The following is a 9458-nucleotide window of genomic DNA, read 5'->3' on the forward strand; positions in this document are numbered from 1 at the left end:
GCAAAGTCTCCCCCTGTACTTCACCTTGCACTGCACCCTTCAATTCCAGAAGGGACCACTGTCTTCCACAAGGGCCCCCATGGTTGCCAGCACCATTTGCCATGATGTCCTCCTTACAGCAGAGCCCATGTGGCTGCCAGGCCCTTCAAACTTCATAACTATTAGCTGATCTCTTCTTTCTCCAAAGGTGGCCTGTCTCGGGCCTTTTATTACACTAATAAAAACTTCACTAATATGCATGGTGGGTGCTATTGTGTGTTCTTGAGGCCAGAGGTCCCTTGAGGTCAAGGACCATGTTGGTCATGATGTTTACCCACTTCCTGCCATGAATCGACCTTGAATAGTCTGAAATCAGTTCTCCCTATGCTGTTACCACTGATGCCAGAACAACATTCAAACGGACAGATGCTCAATCCAAATTTATTAATGAATGGATGATTGAAAGAAGAAGATGGGCGCCTGGACATTTTCCTCCTCACCTATAAACCCCAGGCAGAGGAGTGCAGGTGGTGGTTTGCGAGAAGCCTGTGAGAGGATGTCCATGCACAAGCACACAGGAGCATGCGCCTCAGGGAGGAGCCTGGGGCTAAAATACACGGAAAAGCCCTCTGCCTCTCAGAAGAAGAGCAGGATGCAGCAGGCTGAATTGAAGGGTGCAGTGCAGGGTGTGAGCAGACAAGCCCTCAGCTTGTGTGGAAAGGAAGGAATCAGATTATGAAAGCAGAGAAGGGGGGTGGTCCTCTGATCTGCATGCTGGATCTCACTTCTTGCGACTAGGGGGCTTGGAGTAGGGCCTGCCTCCTCCAAAGTAATTGTTGACATCCACCTTCACCTGAAAAACACAATGAGATGAAAGGAGACAGGCAGGTGCTCGGCCCTTGGGCCACCAGAGCCCTCCAGCCCCTGGGCAGGGAGTGAGGCACTGAAGACCCTGTAGAGTTCACCTAGCTGGGGTCTCTCCACCCACTCAGGAGGGCCACAACTCACCTGAATGGAAGCATTTATGGTCGCAAAGACTGTGATAACAGCACAGATGGCGAGCATCCCTCCACAAATGATCATCCCAGAGAGCTGGAAGCAGACGGGAGGAGAGGCCGTGAGGGCAGCTCTGGGACCCACACGTCTCAGCTGGAGTCGGGTCTCATGATGGACCACCCCTGGCTCCTGTGAAATCCCGGTCCCCTCCCAGGCTCAGGGGAGAATGTCTCCTGGGGCTTTGTGAGGCCAAGGGGGTGGAAAGAGTTGCTCTTTGACCCCTCAAGGCCGGGGCTACTGCAAGGAATGGATTGTGGCTGCTGGGCCAACACCTGGACGGTGGCTTCAGGTGACGGGGGGGGGGAGGTCTCCGGGAGCAAGACAGTGACCAGCTAGACTGTCCTGTGTGGGCAGTGAACAGGGCCCTGAGGGTTTGGACCAGTGACAGCGAGGACATTGAGATGGAGGGAGCAGAGGTGGCACCCAGCAGTGTGGGGCGGGCGGAGCTGCAGAAACAGGCTGCTGGGGGGACTGAGGGCCCAGAGCAGGGGCGGCTGGTGTTCAGGACTGGGCAGATTCTGCCTCTGATGGCAACCTCCCCTCACTCTGAACCTTCAGGGAAAGTGGGCCCCTGAGACAACCTCTAGGTGGGTGACAGTGGCATTTTGTTGAGGAAGGGATTAGGGCCACTCTGCCTTTGGAAAAGAGCCAGTGAAGTGATCCCCATCTGAAGTCACTGAGCAGCATCAGGAGGAGCCAGGGAAATAGAAGCCCTCTGCCTGTGGTTCCCGGGAACCCAGGAGCTCGGGGTCCCCCACAGCCCTGGGAAGAGAGTTTGATTGGAATCCATTTTCCTCCGAGAAGCCAAGGAATGGTCCCAATTGTCATTTGGGTTCCCCTTATATGAGGTAATAAGTAGGAGAGAAGTGCTGCGTGGCCCAGGGCAGGTGCCAGTCCAGCGTCCCCGATGGCAATTACACCCAATGGCATTGCCAACAGCCAGGAGCTCAGGAGTGTCCAGCAGGCAGAGCTGGAGCAACAGAGGCATCTGTGGGGTATAGATGGGCAGGAAGAGCACCCAGGAGGCCAGTCTATGAGGGAGACAGGCACAGATGCGGATCATTGTAACTCAGAGCTGACAGAAAGGGGGATAAAGGAGAGGGAGGGAAAGAAACCTCAGGGCGCTGGGAAAGGCAGGCAAAGGGGGCTAAATCAAGCAAGAAGGTTCACAGCAGAAGGAAGGACCCTTGTCAATGATGCAGGTGTTTTACAAATAGTTTTTAAACGAAATTCTTCTATTTGTAAAGGCTTCCTTGGGAATGGGGTCCCTCACGCCCTTTGAGCTTTCTTATTTGATGGGAAATGATCCATGCCCGACACACAGTCCCTGGAGCCCCCATCCTTGGGTGTCCCTGGGCAAAGCTGTCCTGCAGTGCACCCTGTGCTCAGAGGGGACGACCTGGTGAAAGGTGGGGCTGGGGAGTGCTCTCTTTCCAAGATCAGGCATGGGCAGAAGTGGCGTTTGAAGCCACGTTTTCTGATTCCAAACTTCCTGCTCTGTGCCTCGTGGCCCTGACCCATGCAGGGACTTTGCCTGTCCCCAGCCTCCCCCCCCATTTCTTCTCCTCAACTAGCGCTGGCTGCAGCATTTCTCCCCCTGGGCAGCGGGGCAGCCCTGGTGGGTCCCTTCCCAGCGGGAAGTCCCAGTAGTCCCCGTGCCCCGCTCTCTCTGGAAATGGGAGTCACTGAAGTCAGGGTGAGCGGGAGAGTGTAAAGGAGGTGCCTGTGGGGCCCAGTGGGACAGAGCCAGGCCCCTGGTGGGTGTTTAGACTTTGACCCTGGGAGCCATGGACTGTTTCTGGAATGGGAGGAGCTCCAGGCTGTCATTCCTGAGAAATGACAGGGACTTGGTTGGTTGGTTCTCTGTGGAGGAGTTTTTCTGAGGAATATTGGAGGGAGACTGTCCCCAGGCGACCTTCTGGTTGAATATGAATTGCAGCTAATGTCCTCCCTGTACTAGGGACACACTGGAGTTGGCAGGAGCATTCAACCATTTGATGAGGTGGAGTAGGAAGCATCAAACCTGTGCCAGGCCTGGCCCTAGGAATCTGAGCTAGGACGGCACAGGAAACAGAAGACACCTCTGCCCTGAGGAAGTCAGTCCTAGTGAGAGGAGGCAGGAGGTGAGCAGGATGTAAGTCCACGGGGTTGGGTGTGAGAAGACACTTAAAGCTGAGTAAGAAAAAAAAAAAAAACACCACAACAAACAAACAAACAAAAAACAGAGGAAAGCAGGGTGCTGGGTAGATGCTGGGGATTTTAGGCACAGTTGTCAGAGTTTTCAGGTGTCCTTGCTGAGAAGGCAAGTACTCAGGAATGACGTGGAGGAGGGCGGGAGGCAGACGTGGTGGACCTGGGGGAAGAGCCTGCCGGTCACAGGGAACATTCCAGGCCTGGAGATGGAAAGATGCCCCGTATGTTGAGAAACCTCAGGGGGTGAAAGCTGCATAAGTGGATCAAGCCAGAGGATGGCAGTGGTGTCCAGGGCTGGAGGTCTCTGGGTGGCCAGAGTCTTCAGACTTGGTGAGGAGGTTGGCTGTGTTTTCTGAGGAAATTAGCACAGTGGAAGGTTCTGAGTGGAGAGCTGTTATGATCTTGTGTGTCCAAGTGTTCCTGGTGGGTGCTGAGAGGAGGCCAGGACAGAGGGAGGAGCAGGCGAGACTGTTTCAGTGAGTGACATGAGACTTGTCAGAGCATCGGCCAGCATGACCATGACGTGGATGTGTAACTGATGTGATTCTGCAATCTGTATATGGGGGAAAAATGGAGTTCATAACCCACTTGAATCAAATGTATGAAATATGATATGTCAAGAGCTATGTAATGTTTTGAACAACTAATAAAAAAAAAAGAAAGTGTGTGTATGGGCAAACGGCTGGATTCTGGGTGCATTTTGATAGATTTTGATAGATGCACCAACAAGATTCCCTGAGTTTGTGTGTGTGTGTGTGTGTGTGTGTGTGTGTGTGTGTGAGAGAGAGAGAGAGAGAGAGAGAGAGAGAGAGAGAGAGAGAGAGAGAGAAACATAGGGAGGGAGGGAGGTGTCAAGATTGCATGCCTTGCCCCCAGCAACCCACGGCATGGCATTGCGTTTGATTGGTTTGAGGGAAACTAAGTAGAGAAGGTTTGGGAAGTGAACCCTGGAGATCAGATCTGCACAGGGGGATTCTGGGCAGAGGAGTTGAGTCCGACTGGAGTGTGGGGAGGATTCAGCTGAAGCCGTGCATTGGGGTGTCATTGTCACAGGAAGATTGTTCAAGTCCCCACACTGGATGGGAGGGACGAGGTAGTGAGTAGAGAGAAAAAAGGAGAGGACCCAGTGGAGCCCAGGGACTGGAGAGGAGGGCCAGAAAAGATGGAGCAGAGAGCAGGGGCCAGGGTGGGTGGGGAAGCCACATGAGGTCCTCAAGAGAAGGGGTGACTGGGACCTGGAGCAGAGCAGGTGTTGGGGAAGAAGTGATGAAGTCTGATTTGGTCCCAAAAGGCTAGTGTGAGGCTCCCTGGCCAGGGCTTCCAGGGGCTATGTTTTGCTTTCAGTATGTAGCCAAGGTCAGGAATGGGCTGTTAAGGTCAGTGCACAGTCAAGGTCATAAACATTTACTTGTGAGCAGGCGCCCCCTAATGGAACCTGTCGGCAGTGCATGTTCTCTGGACTGTATATAATATATAAAGGGCCTATGGAAATGGTCAGGGAGCTGGATGGGGGCTGCCTACAAATAAATGATGACCACCATTGCCACCATGCCTTGGATCCTCATTCAACTGCCAGAGCCCCAAACCTGCTTCCTGGCCTGAGTCTCACCCTCTGCCCAACAATCAGGTTCAAGATGAGATAGGAGAGAACTGTGTAGACAGTTCTTTTTGAACATTTCTTCTTCAAAGAGGATTTAGAAAAAAAGGATGGTAAATGACAGAGGGGATAGAGTCTGTGGTTTGCTGGCTTTTTGAGATGGAGAAGCACAGCGTACCTGTATGCTGGCGGGAAAGCTCCGGTGAGGGGGCAGGAGGACAATGTGGAGAAGAGGCTGGGGGTGGGGAGGAGAGCTCCAGTAGATGGGAGAGGACGTGGGAGCTGTGCAGGTGGAGAGACTGAAGTAACAGGGACATCAGGGGCCCACATATAGACACACCTTCTAGAATAAGGACCCAGGTCCTTTCACAGGTCACTCTCATACTCCCCACCCGACAGCCCAAACCTATAACCAAGCCCTGTGGACACAGAGGGAGACACATACTCTGCCAAGAACTCACTGTCTCCCACAGAAAACTGAGTTTTGTAAGAGCAGGTGTTTTTTTTTTTAGGGGTATACTGGGGATTGAACTCAGGGGCATTCAACAACTGAGCCACAATAGCCACAGCCCTATTTTATATTTTATTTAGAGACAAGGTCTCATTGAGTTGCGTAGTATCTCACTTTTGCTGAGGCTGGCTTTAAACCCACGACCCTCCTGTCTCAGCCTCCCGAGCTGCTGGGATTACAGACGTGTGCCATGGTGTCTGTCAGTTTTGTACGATTAGAATGCGTGCACAAGCTTTCAAAATTGAGGCTGGTGCTCAGTCTTTCTGACACCAGTAACCTGGACGGAGCCCTTCCAATGGGCAGTGGACTCTGTGTGGATTTCCCCTTAAAATTCAAGAGGCACTTACCATAGTCATCCTGAGGTGTTGGCTGTGTGTCAGGCGCCTGCGGATCTGCCTGGCCTTTGGTGCACTTGCAAAAATATGAATTGATAAAGATATCAGTTCAAAATAAGACCAAATCTTTAAAAAGTTCACCTAAGTAAGAAGCAACTCATGAACTGTGAAATACCAAGTTCAACACAGCAGAGTGTTCCAGCGAGGAATGGCCAAGAGGAAGTGTGGAGACAGAGGACCCTTTCACATCAGGGTAAATGCGAAAGTGAAATGAAGACACTACCTGTCTGGCTGCACTAACACAACTGCCTTTTTTGGAAAGTCCCTAGTTTTATGTTTGACTTTGTGGCTGTGATTGCCCAATAAGTTTTCTCCTAACAGAACAGTTCAATTTCAATTTCACTTACATCTCCAGCTTATGAAAGGTTAAGGCCTCCTGGCCTGATTGTCTTTGTTTACTCAAGAATTCTCCTGGACGGTCTGTTTGAATTTTGTTTTAACCACGTGACTTCTGAGAATTTCACTGTTAGTTCCATTCTGCCTGCTCAGTCCTTTAGAGACCCACCAAGCACTGACCAAAACCAAAGCCTGAGAAACAGACATTGTCACGGGTGATTCCTTTCTAAGGAGAGTTCAGGGTTATGAGTGAAGGAGGAGAATGGCTTTTGCACGTTCTTGGAAGGTGGTCTGGGCTAGACAGGTCACCTTGTCAAGAAGTTACTTCTGTATAAAATTAATAAAACAGTTATTATAAAATTAATAAAAGAGTTATTACAAGAAAAATGAGGTTAAAAGAAATAATCTGCACTGACAATTTTTTCCTTATTATTAAATTTTTTTTATTCTAATTTGTCACATATGATGGCAGAATGCAATTCATTTCATATTACACATATAGGGCACACTTTTTGAAGTCACTGAATGTACATAAAGAATTTTCACAACATTCCTGTCTTCATACATGTACTTAGGGTAATGATGTCTAACTTAGTCCACCATCATTCTTACCCCCTTGCCTCCTCCTTTCCCCTCCCTCCCCTTTGCCCTACCTAAAGTTCCTCCATTCTTCCCACGCTTCCCCCCACCACTTCCCCATTATGAGTCAGCATCATCATATCAAAGAAAACATTCAGCCTTTGTTTTTTTGGGATTGGCTTGCTTCACTTAGCATTATATTCTCCAACTCTATCCATTTACCTGCAAATGCCATGATTTTATTCTTCTTTAATGCTGAGTAATGTTCCATTGTATATATATACCAAAGTTTCCCTATCCATTCATCTACTGAAGGGCATCTAGGTTGGTACCATAATTTAGCTATTGTGAATTGTGCTACTATAAACATCTATATGCCTGTGTCCCTGTAGTATGCTGTTTTTAAGTCCTTTGTGTATAAACTGAGGAGTGGGATAGCTGCGTCAAATGGTGGTTCCATTCCCAGTTTTCCGAGGAATCTCCATACTGCTTTCCAGATTGGCTGCACCAATGTGTAGTCCCACCAGCAATGTATGAGTGTGCCTTTTCCCCACATCCTCACCAAAACTTATTGTTGTTTGTATGCATAATAGCTGCCATTATGACTGGAGTGAGATGAAATCTTTAATTTTGATTTGCATTTCTATATTTGCTAGAGATGTTGAATATTTTTTCATATGTTTGTTGATTGATCAGTATCCTCTTCTGAGAAGTGTCTGTTCAGTTCCTTGGTCTATTTATTGATTGTGTTATTTTTTTTTGGTGTTAAGGTTTTTGAGATATATATATATATATATATATATATTAGTGCTTTGTCTGATGTGCCTGTGCCAGAGATTTGCTCCCATTCTGTAGTCTCTCTATTTACCTCACTGATTGTTTCTTTTGCTGAGAAGAAGCTTTTTAGTTTGAATCCATCTCATTTATTGATTCTTTGTTTTAATTCTTGTGCTATAGTAGTCTTATTAAGGAAGTTGGGGCCTAATCTGACATGATGGAGATTTGGGCCTACTTTTTCTTCCATTAGGTGACATTTTTTTTATAGTAACAAATAGACATTTCTAATCTCACTGTTCCTGTGTGTGCTGTTATTGGCATAGGCAAACTTTGGTTGTTAGGTAAAACATCACTTTAAGGAGTAAGAAAATTGTACTGCCTACCAGTACAATTTTTGGTAGGCAGGGAAACTATGAGCCTCACAAAGGAAAAATGCCTCAGAATTTGGGGGACTCCAGGGCTGTGGGGCTGATACAAATGCATGCCTTTAAGTTCTATTAAAAGAGCTATTGTCTTTTTTTTTTTTAAATGCCCAGAAATGGCTGTACTTTGGTTACAACTGTTTTTGCTAGGTGTTCAAGACCAAGCAGTTAAAATTGACCTTACTCCTATCTACTGTTAAGAGTCATCTGAGTTTCCTGCCAGGGTCAATCTTGGGAACTTGAGAGCAGCCTCTTATCCTTTGGTGCCATCTGTCAGGATAGGTCAGGGTCTACGTGACAATGAGGTTTCCCTTGGAAGCATCAGGGATATCTGCCTTCTTCAGTGATCCTCCTTTTTTGCAGCATGTGCACTGGTTGGCTTTCTGTTCTTCAGGGTCTCATTGCTCCCTCTAATTGAGAGGTTATATGGCCCAGAATTGCAAAGCCCTCAGAAAAGCCCCCTTGATCCCTGGGTTCAAACTGACTCAGAGGGCAAGAGCTAAATATTAGCTATTTTCTTTCTTGGCCCTTTTGTTTCCTTAAACTTTAATCCATAGGCTTTGGCCTAAAACCTCCCATCATATATGAGTCATTAGTAAATACAGGGATGGATTCTCCAGTCCACACTGCTGGGTGTGCTAATGGTGGGTCTGGAAAATATGTCCAATAAGTTTCTCCCTGTATCCCAGTTACCTGGCAGCACAACAGAGCTAGCATTGCTACAGCGTCAATGCTGGAGACTTAGTTCTTTCTTGCTGCTGGATCATCTGCTCAGCCTGCAGCGTCAGATTCTTCAACAGCTTCCATGAGGGTAGCTTCACCATTGGGTTTCTTTGGGCCATCTTCTTTTCCCTCATCATTTGAAGCTTCCTCTTCTTGCTGGGAGTCAGGGCTGACATCTCTGGATTGATCCTCAGTCATTTGAACCTTGGCTCTAGGTCCTCGATGTCTGATGGCCCGTTCAGGTACCCAAGTAGGACGAAATGCACCTTCTAGGAAAATATAAGCATGTCTTCTACCCCATATTATTACTGAATCTGATCCTGTCCATTGACCTGTTTGTAAATCTTTCTACCAAACTTGGTCCAAAGGACCTGTTGCTGTGGAAGACGTGTGTCACTCAGCTGCAGTGTGACCTTCTGAGTCACAGTTTAGACAATTTAAAACAAACAAGGAATGACTAAGGTCATTTTTGGGGGGTCCTATTTTCCCCTTTGTGTTTTTGTAACTGCAGCTTAATAGATAAATGAGTTTGTTCTACAATGGCTTGACCCCGAGGGTTGTAAGGAATACCTGTTTTATGGTCAATAGGAAACTGTTGGCACAACTGCTGAAAAGAATAGCTAATATAATCTGGTGAATTATCGGTTTTAATCTGTAAAGGACATCCTAATACTGCAAAGGCAGCTAGGCAATGAGAAATAATATGTCGTGTATTTTCTTTTGCATGGGCTGTGGCAAAGATGAATCTGGAATAAGTATCTTCAATTACATGTACATAACATTGTTTGCCAAATTGAGGAATGAGAGTTACATCCATTTGCTATATCTGATTGGGTCGTAACCCACAGGGATTCACAACAGATGGTAAAGATGGAATATATATAACACAT

General features: G+C 47.7%; 1 long non-coding RNA gene across 1 annotated transcript; it reads right to left on the minus strand.

Annotated features, from left to right (window-relative positions):
* Nucleotides 1-404: 404 nt before the first annotated feature.
* Nucleotides 405-5956, minus strand: LOC114084433 (uncharacterized). The gene is made up of 4 exons (XR_011708662.1): nt 5847-5956; nt 5684-5747; nt 988-1071; nt 405-832 (listed from the first exon to the last, which is right to left on the minus strand). It is a non-coding gene; the product is annotated as an uncharacterized lncRNA (long non-coding RNA).
* Nucleotides 5957-9458: the final 3502 nt, after the last annotated feature.

This window comes from Marmota flaviventris, chromosome 9, assembly GCF_047511675.1.
Source record: "Marmota flaviventris isolate mMarFla1 chromosome 9, mMarFla1.hap1, whole genome shotgun sequence".
NCBI classification, from domain to species: Eukaryota; Metazoa; Chordata; class Mammalia; order Rodentia; family Sciuridae; genus Marmota; species Marmota flaviventris.